This window comes from Vombatus ursinus, unplaced genomic scaffold (assembly GCF_900497805.2).
Source record: "Vombatus ursinus unplaced genomic scaffold, bare-nosed wombat genome assembly UNPS02014840.1, whole genome shotgun sequence".
Classification (NCBI taxonomy): domain Eukaryota; kingdom Metazoa; phylum Chordata; class Mammalia; order Diprotodontia; family Vombatidae; genus Vombatus; species Vombatus ursinus.
Window position 1 is genome coordinate 1,114,739 of NW_020954618.1, and position 10,534 is coordinate 1,125,272.

Sequence of the window (10,534 nt, forward strand, 5' to 3'; positions counted from 1 at the left end):
GCAGGCTAAGTGGCAGCCGCCGCTCCGCGGATCGTCCCAGCGCAGCGCAGCGCCGCCGGCAGCGCCGCCAGCAGCGCCTTCCAGTTCTAAATCTGTGTTCCAAAGTCCACCTCCACTGCTTACTACCTGTGGGCAAGTCACTTTATTCTTCCTGGGCCTCAGTTTCCTCATCTGTAAAATGAGGAAATGGGATTTCTACCCTCTAAGTCCCTTGCAAGCTCTATCCTCCCTTGACACCACCACCACTCTGCCCTCCAGCCTCTGCCTCCTCTTTGTATACAGTATGGGGCTGGCTGTCCACACTTAATTCAAGTGGGTTTTGTAACTGGCAGTGGGTGGAAAGGGGAAATGCAAGGCTATGCCGCTGGTCAGTCAGGGATGTCCCCCTGAAAAGCACATCAATTGATGGGAAGTCAGTCCCAAACTGGTGCAGTTCAGAGAAGCTGAGCAAGTTTACTGCAAACAAAAGTAGCGGCTTAGCCACTTGCAGGGAAAATGCCATGTCCCACCCTCCCTCAGCAGCTGACACCTTAAACAGCCTGAAACCAGGCTAATCTTCCCACTTGTAAATACCCTGGAAGTTCTAATCCTCTAGGATGGTGGCTGAACTGAAATGTACATGTGATATTCACAAAAGAAGTCCCCGAACCTTAGAGGCCAGCTGAGTTCTTTTGGTGAAATAAAAAGGCATAGTAGTTAAAAGAGACAAGGACAAGGAGTCAGAAGGATCTGGATTCAAATCTTGGCCCTGTCACTAACAAACTGCAGTTTTGCACAAGTCACCACCTTTTTCCTCATTTGTAAAATGGGAATAATAACAACTCCCTTTTCTATAGTACTTTAAGATTTCTGATGGGTTTTAAAGTATTACTACCGCTGTAACTGAGGCTTGAAGACATTGTGACTTGCCTAAGTCACACAGCCAGGCAAGGTCAGAGCTGGGATCTGAATCCTTGTCTCTCCTGACTGGACACTCAGCACTCTACCCCTACAACCTACCGCCTTACCTGTCTCAAAGGATCAGACAACATAACACCCATGACCTTTTTTTGGTCATCTATTAAGGGCTATGTAAATGTAAGGACAGGATCATGGGATCTGGACCGAGGAGGTCAATGCAACAACCTTACAGAAGAGGCAGCCCTGTAGAGAAAAAGGATCTCTGCCTGGAAGAATTGTGTTTAAATCCTGGTTTAGCAAATTGGCCTGGAAGTCACTATACCTTTGTGGGGCTTAGTCAATGAGTCAACAAGCATTTATTAAATGCCTACTATATGCTAGGCACTGTGCTAAGTACTGTGGATACAAAGACAGGCTTTCAAGGAGCTCATAGGGGATTGGACTAGATGATTCTGAAGGTCCTAAGTCTATGATTCTATGATCCAGATGAAGAAACAGAGACCCATTGCATGGGAGTAACTTTTCGCAGTATTACTATTACTAGAATTCAGTTGTATCCAATATTGTTTAAAATGGGTGAGCTATCAGCCAAGGTTTGGAAAATGGTATACCTTGTTGTAATGGGATTTATAGCAAAGGAACTTTCCACGGAATTAATGAACCCACCAAAGCATAGTAAGAATAGAATGCTCTCAGCCCATATCAGTCTTACCCAAGATCCTAGATTTGGAGCTGGATGAGGGACCTTGGAGATGATCTGAATTTGGATTCAGAGGATCTGGAACCACCCCCACCCCACTCCACTTACTACCTGTATGGCCTTAGACAAATCACTTGGCCCTCAGTATCCTCATCTGTAAAATTAAAGATTTGAACTAAATGGCCTCAGGTTCCTTCCAGTACGAAATCTATCATATTATGATCAAGTTGGTTTTTTTTCAGACGAGGAAACTGAAACCTACAGAGGTTAAATGACTTAACCCAAAATCACAGATAATAAGGTAATAGGTGGAAATTGAATCTGGGTCCTCAATTCCAAATCTCACATGCTTTCTATTAAATCATGTTGCCTTCCTTATGTTAGGGCTACTGTAGCTCCAAACTGATTTGTTCTTGGGGCTCCCAACATGCATCATCTATAGAAGCAGCCATGAAAAGTGGTGAAACAAAGGCTGGGCTTTGGGTCGGAACACCTAGGCTCAAGTCTCAATGCTGGGTGACCACTGGAAAATTACTCCTTTTTCTCACCTGTAAAATGAGGGCTAGACTCAATAATCTTTTAAGGGCTCTCCCAGATGGAACATTCTGTGATAGACACTGGGAGAAAGTTTCTTCCGTGTGTCAACACTTTCAGCCCTCATTGACTTGAGATGGAAAAAGAATAAATATTACTCATGTAGCCAGTTTTCAGTAAACATTCAAAGCACCTTATGTTATCACCCACCTCTGACACATATTATCTGAGTGATTTGGAGCAAATCACTTTACCTGTTTCCTCATCTGTAAAATGAGGAGGCTGGGCAAGAAAGGGAATCTTCGGAGGCCCCTTCCAGCTTAGCCTACAATCTAAATCCCAGCTCTGATGCTCAGTAGCTATGTGATCTTGGCCAACTCACTTTACCTCCTTGGGCCTCAGTGCCTTAATCTGTAAAACAGAGAGGATGGAGTAGTTGATGACTTCTTAGGTCCCTTCCAGCTCTGGATAAGTGATCCTGTGATCTTAGGTAGACAGGAAGAAGGGCACAGGAGAGCTCCCAAAACAATGTGTTATAAGAAAATGTAAGGGCAGCTAGATGGCACAGTGGGTAGAGCATGGGCCCTGGAGTCAGGGGAACCTGTGTTCAAATCTGGCCTCGGATACATAACACTCACTAACTGTGTGACCCTGGGCAAGTCACTTAAACCCTTTGCCTAGCCCTCCAAAAAATGTAAAAAAAGGAAGAGGTAATTAGCATTTGAAGTTAAGTTTGGGGCAACTAGAGGGGCCAGGCCTGGAGTCAGGAAAACTCATCTTTATGAGTTCAAATCTGGCCTATGTGAAGCTGGTCAAGTAACTTAACTCTGTTTGCCTCAGTTTCCTCAGCTGGAGAAGGAAATGGCAAAGTACTTCAAGAAAATCCCACATGGGGTCATGAAGTGTTAGACATGACAGAAAAACAAAAGAACAGGTTGAATTTGCCAAGTGTTTAACATACAGGATTTCATTTGAACCTCACAATATCCCCTGTGTGGTCAAAGGATATGAACAGGCAGTTTTCAGATGAAGAAATTAAAACTATCTATAATCATATGAAAAAATGCTCTAAATCACTATTGATTAGAGAAATGCAAATCAAAACAACTCTAAAGTTCCACCTATCCAATTGGCTAATATGACAAAAAGAAAAATGATAAATGTTGGAGAAGATGTGGGAAAATTGGAACACTAATGCATTGTTGGTGGAGTTGTGAACTGATCCAACCATTCTGGAGAGCAATTTGGAACTATGCCCAAAAGGCTATAAAACTGTGCATACCCTTTGATCCAGCAATACCACTACTAGTTCTGTATCCCAAAGAGATAATATCATAAAAAAGGGGAAAGGACACACATGTACAAAATTAATTGTAGCAGTTCTTTTTGTGGTGGCAAAGAATTAGAAATTGAGGAGATGCCCATTAATTGGGGAATGGCTGAACAAGTTGTTATATATGAATGTAATGTAATGCTATTGTTCCATAAGAAATAATTTCAGGGTAAGCAGAATGATTTCAGAAAAACCTGGAAAGACTTACATGAACTGATGCTGAGTGAAATGAGCAGAACCAGAACATTGTACACAGTAACAGCCACATTGTGTGATGACTGACTTTGATAGATGTGGTTCTTCTCAGCAATGCAAGGATCTAAGACATCTCCAAAAGTCTCATGATGGGAAATGCTATCCATATCAAGAGAAAGAACTATGGAGCTTGAATGCAGATCGAAGCATACTATTTGTTCTTTTCTTTTTTTTTTTTTGTTTTATCTTTCTTGTGGTTTTTCCCTTTGATTCTGATTCTTCTTTCACAACATGACTAATGTGAAAATATGTTAAATATGATTGTACATATAAGCTATGCATATATAGCCCATATATGTGTATATATATATATGTATATATTGTACATATAGGTTATATATAGGATTGCTTGCTGTCTTTGGGAGAGTGGAAGGGAGGGAGGGAGGGAGAAGAAATCTGGAACTAAAAATTTTATAAAAGTGAATGTTGAAAACTATATTTACATGTAATTGGAAGAAATAAAATGCTATTAATTGAAGGAAAAACAATATCCCCTGTGAAGTAAGGTACTTCAGGTGTTCTTGTCCCCATTTTACAGATAAGAAAACAGAAACTGAAAGATTAAGTGGCTTGCCCATAGTCACATAGCTAATGTCAGAAGCAGGATTCCAACTTAGTTCTCCCCAGCTCTGTGTACAACACTATCCGCTGCATTGTCTCTCTCAAATTACTTTCTATCTACCCTGTATACAATCTATCTTGTACGTACTTAGTTATTTGAATGTCTCCTCCAGGAGAATGTGAGCTCCTTGAAGGTAGAGACCCTGTTTTTGTCTTTCTTTGTATTCCCAAACCTTAGCACAGCGCTTGGAACATAGTAAATGTTTAATGCTTGTTGACTGAATAACTGATTGCCTGACTGACTATCTCACTTTGGTATGGGTGGATCATGGAAGGCTTCATGGGGGAGATGAAACCTGAGGTGGACCTTGAAGTAAAGAAGAATTCCAATGGATTGAGATGAAAAAGGAATGCACCATCAGAGAACAGTTACTAGTCCTGTTTGGCTACAACATGGAGTATGTGAAGGGGAGAGGTGCAAGGGATAGATCTGAGCATTGTTGTGGAGGGTCTCAGATACTAAGACATTAGCATTTTCCCTCAGGGACAGTAGGGAGCCGTTGAAGGATTTTGAGCAGAGGAGTGACAAGGCCAGTATAAGGAAGACCATTTTGGCAGCTAATTGAAGGAGTGCAAAGGATGGAAAGAAGAGGAGGGGAGAGAATAGATACAGGGAGATTCTTTAGGAAGCTACAGAAATAATTGAGGGGATGCCCATCAATTGAGAAATGGTTAAATAAGTTGTGGTATAGAAACCTACAGAAATAGTCCAAGCAGAAGTGATAAGAACTTGGATGAGGACGGCGAAGAGGAGGATGATCTTGAAGACGTCATGGGGTAGGAAGAGAAAGAACAGACAGTTGTCCAGCTGTGAGTCCTGCCTGCCTCAAATGGGAGCTAGGACGAAAGTGCTTGGTAAAACACTATGAATACGAGATCATAGAGCTAAGACTTGAGCCTTGGTCTTCTGCCTGTGTGCCCATCACTTGTCCCCCCAGTCTACACTACAAGCCACACACCAAAAAAAAGGAAGGAACTGGCATTAGAAACCCGAAAATCCTCAGTCTCCAGGCTCCTATTTAGAACATGGAGAAAATGCAGCTCTTAACATGATTGAAAAGGCTCTTTATAAATGAAAGTGTGGAATTAAAACTAGGCAGATAATCACCCCCAGTAGAAAGCTTTTTTTTCTGAAGTACAATCTATAATAATAACAATAACAGTAGAGTAATTTAACTGCCCCCTAAAGAATGGTAGAAAATAACTTCCCTGAAAAAGTTACAGCTGTTTTCAGCTGTATACTGCTCTGCTCATACTGTTCCTCTCCAGAATCATTCTCCCTGCCCTTCTTCCCCTCCTTCCCCTTCTCTCTCACTTCCCATCCCCCTTTTCTCTCCCTCCTTTTCTCCTCTCTCCTCTCTCTCTCTCTCTCTCTCTCTCTCCCCCTTCCCTCCCCTGCTCTCCCTCTTCCTTTCCCCCACTCCCACCCTCCCTCTCTCTTTAGATATCACACACCTACAGATTGGCTAAGTGTGCTACCTCAAAGGGAACAGCTCTCCCAAACTTCCCCCTTCCCCCAAGAATAGCTGAATTGCTGTTTCTACAAAAAGTTGCCAAGTTCTAGGTCAAGAACAAGACAAAACAAGAAAGTTCCCCTTAATTGAAAATGTGAAGCTAAAGGGAGCCAGTCACTCCAGAGGCTGGGTGCCAGTGACTGGGTCTGGCCCGACTGGCCATGGATGGCATACCTGTCTAGGAGAAACCCCTTCCAGCACCATCCTCCTTTTTTTCAAAATACTATTTGAAATGAAGTTATCACTTTAAATGTGACATTGTTGAGATGCATTAGCCATGTCGATGAATTTTCACAATGAAGGTCATGACTAATATGGAAAAATGTTTTACACGATTGCACAAATTGCTTCCTGTCTTAGGGAGGAGGGAGGGGAAGGAGGGAGGGAGAAAAATTTGGAATTCAAAATCTTATTTAAAAAATGTTAACAGCAACTTATCACATGAATAATACACTATGACCAGGTAGGATTTATACCAGGAATGTAGGGCTGGTTCAATATTAGGAAAACTATCAGCATAATTGATCATATCCACACCAAAACTAACAGAAACCACATGATCACCTCAATAGATGCAGAAAAAACTTTTGACAAAATACAACACCTATTCCTATTAAAAAACACTAGAGAACATAGGAATAAATTGAATCTTCCTTAAAATAATAAATAGCACCTATCTAAAACCTTCAGCAAGCATCATATGTAATGGGGACAAGCTAGAAGCATTTCCAACAAGGCCATGGGTGAAACAAGGATGTCCGTTATCACCACTGTTGTTCAATATCATACTGGAAACATTAGCTTTAGCAGTAAGAGAAGAAAAAGACACTGAAGGTATTAGAATAGGCAAAGAAGAAACAAAGCTATCACTCTTTGCAGATGTTATGATGTTACACTTAGAGAATCCTAGAGAATCAAGTAAAAAACTACTTGAAATAATAAACAACTTTAGCAAAGTTGCAGACTAAAATAAAGTCACATAAATCATTGGCATTTCTATATATTATCAACAAAGCCCAACAGCAAGAGATAGAAAGAGAAATTCCATTTAAACTTACTGTAGACATTGTAAAATATTTAGGAGTCTACCACCCAAAACAAATCCCGGAACTCTATGAACACAATTATAAATCATTTTTCACACAAATAAAGTCAGATCTAAATAATTGGAAAAACATCAGTTGCTCATGGGTAGTCCAAGCTAATATAATAAAAATGACAATTCTACTTAAGCTAATTTACTTATTCAGTGCCATGCCAATCAAACTACCAAAAAATTATTTTATAGAGTTAGAAAAAATAATAACAAGATTTATTTGGAAGAACAAAAGGTCCAGAATATCAAGGGAACTAATGAAAAGAAATGTAGGGGAAGGTGGCCTAGCCATTCCAGATCTTACATTGTATTAAAAAGCAGCAATCATCAAAACTGCTTGGTACTGGCTAAGAAATAGAGTGGTGGATCGGTGGAATAGGTTAAATATGCAAGACACAGTAGTAAATCACTATAGCAATCTTTTATTTGATAAACCCAAAGACCCCAGCTTCTGGGATAAGAACCCACTCTTTGAAAAAAACTGCTGGGAAAACCGGAAGAGTATGGCAGAAACTAGGCATAGACCAAAATCTCACACCATATACCAAAATAAAGTCAAAATGGTTACAAGATTTAGATATAAAGTCTGATACTATAAGCAAACTGGGAGAGCAAGGAATAGTTTGCCTGTCAGATCTATGGAGAACAGAAGAATTCATGACCAAACAGGAGATAGAGAACATTACAAAAAGCAAAATGGATAACTTTGGTTACATTAAATTGAAAAGTTTTTGCACAGACAAAGCCAATGCAACCAACATTAGATGGAAAGTAGAAAATTGGGAAAGAATTTTTACCACCAGTCTCTCTGATAAGGGCATCATCTCTAAAATATACAGAGAATTAAGTCAAATCTATAATAATACAAGTCATTCCCCAATTGATAAATGGTCAAAGGATATGAACAGGCAGTTCTCAGATGAAGAAATTAAAGCCATCTATAGTCATATGAAAAAATGCTCTAAATCACTATTGATTAGAGAAATGCAAATCAAAACAACTCTGAGGTACCACATCACATGTATCAAATTGGTCAATATGACAAAACAGGAAGATGATAAATGTTGGAGAAGATGTGGGAAAATTGGAACACTAATGCATTGGTGGTGGAGTTGTGAAATGATCCAGCCATTTTGGAGAGCATTTTGGAACTATGCTCAAAGTACAATAAAAATGTGCATACCCTTTGACCCAGCAATAGCACTTCTAGGTCTGTATTCCAAAGAGATCATACAAATGGGAAAAGGACCCACATGTACACAAATATTTAGAGCAGCTCTTTCTGTGGTGGCAAAGAATTGGAAATTGAGAGGATGCCCATCCATTGGGGAATGGTTGAGCAAGTTGTGGTATATGCATGTAATGGAATACTATGTGCTATAAGAAATGATGAACAGGCTGACTTCAGAAACACCTGGAAAGACTTGTATGGTCTGATGCTGAGTGAAGTGAGCAGAACCAGGAGAACATTGTACACAATAACAGCCACGTTGTGTGATGACTAATATTGATAAACTTAACCCTTCCCAGCAATACAAGGATCTAAGACATCTCCAAAGGCGTTGTGATGGAAAATGCTATCCACATCCAAAGAAAGAGCTATGGAAGTTGAATTGCAATTTTTTTTTCTCTTCCATTGAGTTTTGTTTCCTCTTTCTGGTGGTTCCTCCTATTGGTTCTAATTCTTACTTACAACATCACTAATGTGAAAATATGTTTAATAGGAATGTATATGTATAGCCTATATCAGATTGTGTGCCATCTTGGGGAGGGTGGTGGGGAGGAAGGGGGTGAAAAATTTTAAACTCAAAAGCATATGGAAGTGATTGTTGATAAATCAAAATAAATTAATAAAAAAATTTTTAAATGTTACAAACTGTCTTTACATGTAATTGAAAAAATAAAATACCACTTAAAAAAAACAATAAAAATCATGATCCTCTGCCACTTCCTACCTATATGACCTTGACCAAGTCATCTTTCTTTGCCTCCATTTTCTCCTCTGCAAAATAAGGGGGTTTCAACCTAATGGCAAAGTTGATAAAAAAAAAAGGAAAATGTCTGATGCTGGAAGGGCTGTGGGGAAATACACACAGGAATGCACTGTGATGGAGCTTTGTATTGGTCCAACCATTCTGGGGAACAATTTGGGACCATGACCCCAAAGCTATTAAACTGCGTATACCCTCAGACCCAACAATGCTGCTACTAGGTCTACACTCCCAAAGAGATCAAAAAAGTGGCATTGGAACCTAGATCTTCAAGACTCCATGTCTATGATCACACCAAAATGTCTTTTAGTGAGCTACTCTGACTTCATCTTAAATGGAGAAGATAATATAAACCTTGTTATAACCAGACTCCTTAGTGCACAGATCTAGACACCTCAGGAGAAAAATTCATTGTCTCATACCCCTAAAAAATGCACTGCAACAAATATTTATTAAGAATCTACTATATTGCAGCCATTGTTCTAGGCATTATGCCTTCCACACTTCGCTCAGAATCCTTCTCTTCCTTTAAGAAACAGCGCAATTAGGGTCCCACCTTCTGCCTTTCCTGATCTCCCCATAATGGCCAGTGCTCCTCCATCCCCAACTACCTTGTGTTTAATTCCATTTAATGTTTGCATTTTTCTCGCTTTATATTTATGTTCTATATACAAACATATGTACTTGTTCTTCCAGTAGAATGGAGGTTCCTTGGGAGTAGGGAATGTTTCAGTTTTGTCTTTGCGTCCCCAGCACCTAGACCAGTGCTTGGCACACAGGAGGGGGTTAATAAAAGCTTATTGATTGTTTGATACGTATAAGAATACTCTGGCAGAAACACAAAAAATCAAAGATGAATGCTGAGAAAGAACACACATAGTCCCAAAGAAAAGATACATTAAAACACCTCCCCCCTACTCCTTTGCAGAAGTGAGGGGCCAGAGGTGTGGAAAATTACATATTGTGGTCAGATTTTCTTAATGTATTCATTGGTTTTACTGAATATTATTCTCCTTTCAAAAGAAAAATTTTGTTATGAAGGATGGCTCTCTGGGAAAGGAAAGGATACCTAAGGAAATACAGGCTGTGTAAAAACAAAAGATATCAATAAAAATAGCTTTAAAAAATACACTGAGAGAAGAAAATGAAAGATAAGCCCAAAGAAAAGGGCCAGGCCAAGTACTCTGAGACCTTTGAGGAGGGACATCAGATCATTTTCACCTGAGGGGAAGAAAGCTGGGAAGGCTTCCAGAAGGAGGTATCAGCTAGGATGAGCCTTGAAGAAGGGATGGACTTCGACAGAGAGTGGTGGTTGTAGAAGATTGGGTAGGAAGAGGGGAAAGTCCAAGCAGAAAAGACCTGGGACAGTCCAGTCAGCCTATGGTTTAGTTCGTCCTGGGCCCAAGAACTGTCATCAAAGGCTTCCACCTCCGGCTCCATTTCCCTACAGATGTTTAAGTAGAAAGAGTAGGAAGGATAAAATCCTTTTTATTGCTATTTTCCTCATTTCTAGGAAAAGATGAATAAATCGTGCACCAAGTATTTTATCCAACATAAGAACAAAGCAGCTTTTCAGTTCTCAACATAAAA